We start from the raw sequence: 7591 nt of genomic DNA on the forward strand, positions 1-7591 counted from the left end.
ACCAAACCAGGCTAATTTTTGTACTTTTAGTTGGGGTGGGGTTTCACCATGTTGGCCAGGTTGGTCTCGAAAGCTCCGACCTCAGGTGACCCACCCGCCTCAGCAGCCCGAAGTGCTGGAACTACAGGTGTGAGCCACCATGCCCAGCCTCTTTCCTTCCATTTTTAAAAGATTACTTGAATGTATTTCCAAATTTTATTTTGTTTGATTTTCCTGTTAACTTCTATTTGTTCTTTATGCCTGATTTCTCTATGAATTAAAATACACATTTTTAATTTTGCACCGTCCATATACAGTTAGTATTCATTTAAAGTATAGAAATTTGGCCAACACCTGTACCATTCTTTATGTTACAGTTGTTATATGTAATACATTTACTTATAAACTCCACAAGACAATGTAGAGTTTATATTATATAAGGCAATATATTTTAGTCTCAAGCAATGGTTTATAATATAATTAAGAAAAACCTTTTATGTTTACCATTTCTGATTATCTGTTTTTCTCCCTGATGATCAGTAGCATTTATTATAATTTTCGTTCAGTTGGAAGAATATCTTTCCCACTTCTTGATCTGTAAATCTACTGACAAATTCTCTTAGGTTTTCTTTTAGTTAAAAATGTCTTATTTTGTTTTCATTCTTGAATATTTTCACTGAATGCAGAAATCTGATTAAACAGTTTTGGTACTTTCCCTCACAACTCAAAGATTTCATTCGTGTTCTTCTGGCTTCTGTGGTTTATAAGAGGTAAACCTTTAATTGGATAGCTGTTTCCCTGTAGGTAATGTGCTGTCTCTCTCTTGTCGATTTCAATATTTGGTGTTTATCTTTGGCTTTCAACAGCTTTACTCAATGTGTGTCTGTGTAGGTTTCTTTATGTTATTTTGCTTATTGTTTGTTTAGAATATTGTACCTGCAAACTTCAGATATTTTCAACCACTGTTTCTTTGAGCATATCTTTTTCTTCTTCTTTAAATATCTTCTCTCTTCTGATGTAATCGTTATACATGCTTGACTATATGAATATTATCTGACCCATCTGTGAAGTGATATTTATCCTGGTTTGTTTTCCTCTCTGTTTTTCACCTTGAATCATTTTAATTTTTCTATCTTCACACAGTTTCTTTTGTCATATCTTTGACAAAATTCAGTAAATTATTTTATTTCAAAAAATGTTCTTTTTTATTAGGAGAATTTCCATTTAGTTCTTTCTTCTTATTTCTGTTTCTCTGATGTGGTATTTTGTTGTGTTTTTTCACCTTGGATAGTTATTAATAGTTCATTTTAACTTGTTGCAACATGTGGTTCATCTTGGGTTGGACTCAGTTTCTTATTTCTTGAGGATGCATTCTGTTTTCTTATTGGATAACTTTGGATTATGTCCCATATATTATGAATACTGCATTCAGAGGATACTGGATTCTATTGTCATTATGTGATAAGTATTTTTCCTTTTGTTTTACAGAGTCATTTTTATGCCTAGAATTCAACTGCTTTCGGAATCATTCATCTGTCTCTTTCTCTATTGGTATTTGCCACTCTTTTCAGTTTTCCTGGTTTCTTCGCTTCTCTATTCTCGTTCACCAGATTAGGAAGACTGGAGCATTTCCATGCATGCCCTTGTCTCTCCTGAGTGTTCTGTGGACTGCACTTAGCTACAAGGCAAAATTGCAAATTGAGAAACTCAGTTTCTTATCTACCTTCCTCCAAGTAGCTTCCACTCCACCACATTCTGCCTGCTTATGGCAGGATGTGGTGGCTTATGCCTGTAATCCCAGCATTTTGGGAGGCCGAGGCAGGCAGATCACCTGAGATCAGGAGTTCAAGACCAGCTTGGCCAATATGGCGAAGCCCCGTCTCTACTAATAATACAAAAAATTAGCTGGGCATGGTGGCATCCACCTGTAAACCCAGCTACTCAGGAGGCTGAGGTAGGAGAATCGCTTGAACCTGGGAGGTAGAGGTTGCGGTGAGCCGAGACTGTGCTACTGCACTATAGCCTGGGAGAGAGACCGAGACTCCATCTCAAAAAATAAAATAAAATAAAATAATTCAGTACCTTCAGAATTGTAACACCTATTTAAGTTCAAAAAATTGTTTTCTTGTTTGAACTGCTGTGATTCTGTTCTGCACATGTGTAGTTCAGATACATATGAGTCAGTGAAATGGGGAGGTAGCATGTGGGGATTTGTCTCTAGTACTTTCCCTTTTGGGATTTCACCCTCTTTTCAGTATTTACAGTGTCAAGGCTTATTTTTTTTAGTTTTCCAGCTAGAAATATTTTGGAATTTTCCATGCCCAGAGAACCGAACTTAGCCCCTCAAACATGGGAATTATTTGTACAGCTCCTGTCTGCCTTTCTGAGTACAGACTGTCTAGAAGAATGTATTTGCTTCTGTTCAGTATTTAGTACCTTCATGTAGTTCTTTTTTTTGGTCCAGGTTTCATAGTTATTGTGTGTAAGGGGGTTCCCCAGGAGAGTCTGAGTCCAGTATACTGTGATGTGAAAAAGTCTCATGATTTTTACATGGAATTTGCTTACTATTCATTCACTCTGATTTTTTTCTTCTATTATGTCTCTGATAATTTCCTTTTCTCTATTTTGTAATCCCCTGTTTCTGAACTTATCAGAGACTAGCTTTCCTTCACTTACTATTCTATGGTTTCTCTTTTCACTCAAAAAACTTTTGAAGTTTATTTTTCCAAATTTTCTTGTCTAATTTTAGTCAGTTTTTCTATTTTTGTTAATCATTGTATGCATTGCTACAGGATATCTATGTTTTAAATTGAGGCAGCAAAGGAGCTGAGTGGGATATTTGTAAGCCTGGGCCAGTGGGTGACTTTTAGTTAGAGAGCAGATGGGGACTCAATGGCAAATATGTCTAACGCACAGTAACTACTATAGTTCTGTTTGGTTTGTTCAACAGCTTCAGAAAAGAGCCTTCTAATTGTCTGTATGAGAGTGAACTTTGTCTGAATTCTATCCTTCATTAAGGTAGGTGGATAAGGATTGTCGTAGGATAGAGAGTAAATTTTTCTTAAACAGACCTTTCATTGTCTTATTTCCAGTCTTATTTCTCACTCTGCTTCATTTGTTTTTTTCTATTGATTCAACGGCAGAGCTTCCCCAGGATTCTTTGCGTGTTACCTCTTTTCACACAGCCCTCGCTATTGATGGTTTTTTTCTATTTCATTCATCCTTTATTTATCTACCAGATTTTAATGCAATATCTTTTATGTCCATAGCAACTGTTCTGATTGATCTATTATTTATACATTTTTTATTCCTTAAACTATGTTCCAAGGATTTTGAAGTTCTTTTTTTCTTCTTTTTGATAAGCTTTTTGTTAGAGCAATTTTACGTTCACAGCAAAATTGAACAGAAGGTACAGGGACTTTCCATATACTTCCTGTTCCAACACAAGCATAGCATAATCCCCCCCATTATTCATATCCCCCACCTTAGTGGTCCATTTGTTACAAATGATAATCCTACACTGATACATCATTATCACCCCAAGTCCATAGTTTACCTTAGCAGTAGCGTTCACTCTTGATATTATCCCTTCTATGGTTTTGGTCTAACTTATAATAACATGTATCCAGCATTATAGTATTATACAGAGTAGTTTCACTGCCCTAAACATTCTCTATGCTCCACCTATTCATGCCTGCCTTCTCCCAGCTCCTGGTAACCACTAATCCTTTTGCAGTCTTCATAGTTTTGCCTTTTCCAGAATGTCATATAGTTGGAATCATTTAGTATATAGCTTTTTAAGATTGGCTTCCTTCACTTAGTAATATGCATTCAAGTTTACTCTGTGTTATTTCATGACCTGACAGCTCATTTTTCTCTTTTTGCATTAGGTAACTTTTTATTATTTGGATGTGCCACATTTCATTTTTCCATTCATCCATTGAAGGACATCTTGGTTGCATCTGAGTTTTGGCAGCTAGGAATAAAGCTGCTGTCAACATCTGTGTGCAGGTTTTTGTGTGGACGTAAGTTTTCAGATCCTTTGAGTAAATACCAAAAAGTGCAATTGCCAGATAGTATGGTAAGAGTATGTTTAGTTTCATAAGAAACCACCAAAACTGTTGTGCAAAGTAGCTGTACCATTTTGCATTCTCGCCAATAATGAATAAGAGTTTCCATTGCTCCATATTCTCACCAGCATTTGGCATTATCAGTGTTCTGAATTTGGGCCACCATAGTAGTCTGTAGTGATTTTCTTCGTTAATTTGTGAGAGCAAGGAGGAGCAAATGTCATTCTCCCTTGGCCATTCGGAGGCTTACTCTTTTGGCGTGTTTAGCAATGTAGTCATTTCTTCAGTATTTGCTTCTTTCTAAGAAACTGATGAATATGGCTTTAAATATATAATAATTCCAATCAAAAATGTTTAAATCTATTCTAATAAAAAACTTATATGCTTATGGCGATAAATTTTTAAATATTCAAATTGAAATGGTATTTATTTACTTACCAAAGTATTTTATGATATTTTTAATGCCAAAAATTCACAACAACAACATAACCACTCAAAACCTTATCTTCCAAAGACCAATGGTATGTACATCAATAAAATAGCACCATAGTGCGGGTATGCTTTGGAGCCTACTCTAACTTAGAAATAAAAGTATTAAAGGCTTTTCAATTTTAGGCAATCTGCATATTACTAATTACAGATTAGAAGGAAGATCTAACATGATGGGTTTATTTACAGATTCAGCAGAATAAATATTATTTCCCTGCAAAGAGATATGTCAGTGATACACATAGGAGAGACAGCACACCGGTATGTGTGGGAGCATTTCTCTATAATTCATCATCTCTCTGGAGTGTGTTTACCTTCTCTGTTTCCCTCTCTAGAGGACATTTGTTTCTAAGCACAAACATGGATATAAGTGAAAATAGATGAGACTAAATAAAGCCTTTAAGAAATTCTGAAGAAATTGATAACCTTCTTAAGTAAAGGGGAAAATCTGTTTTTTGGAAGTTCACACAGAGAAGACTTTTGGATTTATGCTATTTAAAAAGTCTGAATATTACCTTAAGGAAAATCTTTAATTGCATGCCTAATCATAGTGAATGTCTAATCAATTGTCAATGTAACCAAAAGTACTGTATCTCAGTTTTGTTAAGTTTATGATATTATGGAGCTTCATGTTGTTACTAAAGTAAGATGATGTCTAAAATTATCACTCTTCATAAAATAGGAACTATATTGTTATTTTGATAGTAACTTTCTAGGGTCAGAGCTGATTATAAAGCTTAGAGTTGCATTTTTATAGGATCATATGAAATGTAATTAAAAAGTACATTTTTTACTTTTCTGTTTAATTTTTCATATGTGTTTGCTTCAATCTTTAATCAGACCAAAAGAAACAAGCTGCCCCCTCGTCCATGTCTGCTATGTCGAGGCAATCAGTGGAAGGCACACTGCCCTAGAGGACAAAGTCTCTCTGGGTCAGAAGCCCCCAACCAGATGATCCAACAACAGGACTCAGGGAGCCCAGGGCAAGCGCCAGCTCATGTCATACCCTCACTGAGCCCTGGGTAAGGTTAACCATTGAGGGCCAGGAAATTGACTTCCTCTTGGACACTGGCGCGGCCTTCTCAGTATTAATCTCCTGTCCTGGACGACTGTCCTCAAGGTCTGTTACCATCCGAGGAATCCTGGGACAGCCTGTAACCAGGTATTTCTCCCACCTCCTCAGTTGTAATTGGGAGACTTTGCTCTTTTCACATGCCCTTCTTGTTATGCCTACACTTGTAAGTCCCACACTCTTATTAGGGAGGGACATATTAGCCAAATCTGGAGCCATTATCTACTTGAATATGGGGAACATGTTACCCATTTGTTGTCCCCTACTTGAGGAGGGAATCAACCCTGAAGTCTGGGCATTGGAAGCACAATTTGGAAGGGCAAAAAATGCCCACCTAGTCCAAATCAGGTTAAAAGATCCCAACACTTTTCCTTATCAAAGGCAATATCCCTTAAGGCCTGAAGCTCATAGAGGATTACGGGATATTGTTAGACATTAAAAAGCTCAAGGTTTAGAAAATTGCAACACCCCAATTCTAGGAGTACAAAAACCGAACCGTCAGTGGAGACTAGTACAAGATCTTAGACTCATCACCTCCTCTCTGCTTAATAAACTGTCCAGGTTTTGTAACGGCAAACATACTCCCTGCATGACCATTCGTCCCTGGACCCCCTGCAGCAGTGCCCCCACCACTAGTGAATGCCTTCTCATCCCCTCTTTCAGTCACTCTCTCGAATGGTTCCTAGTAGATACAAAATGTTTTTTTCTCCAGTGGGAAAATAGAACACAGGGAGCCACTCAGTTTGCTCCCAACACCCTTTTCCAGCCACTCACTGGAGCTACCTTGGTTAGTACTCTAGGAGTATGGGAAAATGAAAACAACAAACTCACACACCTTTTTAACATACACAACCAGTTCTGTCTAACCAGGCAAGGCATATTCTTCTTAGGTGGAACGCCAACCCATATCTGCCTCCCCACTAACTGGACAGGCACCTGCACCTTAGTCTTCCTAAGTCCCAACATTAACATTGCCCCAGGAAATCAGACCCTATCAGTGCCCCTCGAAGCTCAAATCTGTCAGTGCAGAGCCATACAACTAAAGCCCCTACTTATAGGGTTAGGAATGGCTACTGCTACAGGAACCGGAATAGCCAGTTTATCTGCTTCATTATCCTACTACCACACACTCTCAAAGGATTTCTCAGACAGTTTGCAAGAAATAACGAAATCTATCCTTACTCTGTAATCCCAAATAGACTCATTGGCAGCGGTGACTCTCCAAAACTGCTAAGGCCTAGACCTCCTCCCTGCTGAGAAAGGAGGACTCTGCACCTTCTTAGGGTAAGAGTGTTGTTTTCACACTAACCATTCAGGGATAGTACGAGATGCTGCCCAGCGTTTATATATAGAAAAGCTTTCTGAAATCAGACAACGCTTTTCAAACTCGTATACCAAGCTCTGGAGTTGGGCGACAGGGTTTCTCCGCTTTCTAGGTCCTGTGACATCTTTCTATTACTCGCTTTCAGGCCCTGTATTTTTAACCTCCTTGTTAAATGTGTTTCCTCCAGGATCAATGCCACCAAGCTACAGACGATCTTACAAATGGAACCCCAAATGAGCTCAACTAACAACTTCTACCAAGGACTCTGGATTGACCCACTAGCCCTGTGGCTGGCCTAGAGAGTTCCCCTCTGGAGGACACTACCACTACAGGGCCCCTTCTTTACCCCTACCCAGCGGGAAGTAGTTAGAGCGGTCATTGCCCAATTCCCAACAGCAGTTGGGGTGTCCTGTTTAGAGCGGGGATTGAGAAGTGAAGCCAGCTGGACTTCCTGGGTCAAATGGGGACTTGGATAACTTTTCTGTCTAGCTAGAGGATTGTAAACACACCAATCAGTGCTCTGCGTCTAGCTAAAGAATTGTAAATGCACCAGGCAGCACACTGTAAAAATGCACCAATCAGCACTCTGTGTCTAGCTAAAGGATTGTAAATGCACCAGGCAGCACTATGTAAAAATGCACCAATCAGCACTCTGTG

Source organism: Mandrillus leucophaeus, unplaced genomic scaffold, assembly GCF_000951045.1.
Source record: "Mandrillus leucophaeus isolate KB7577 unplaced genomic scaffold, Mleu.le_1.0 Scaffold36, whole genome shotgun sequence".
Lineage (NCBI taxonomy): Eukaryota > Metazoa > Chordata > Mammalia > Primates > Cercopithecidae > Mandrillus > Mandrillus leucophaeus.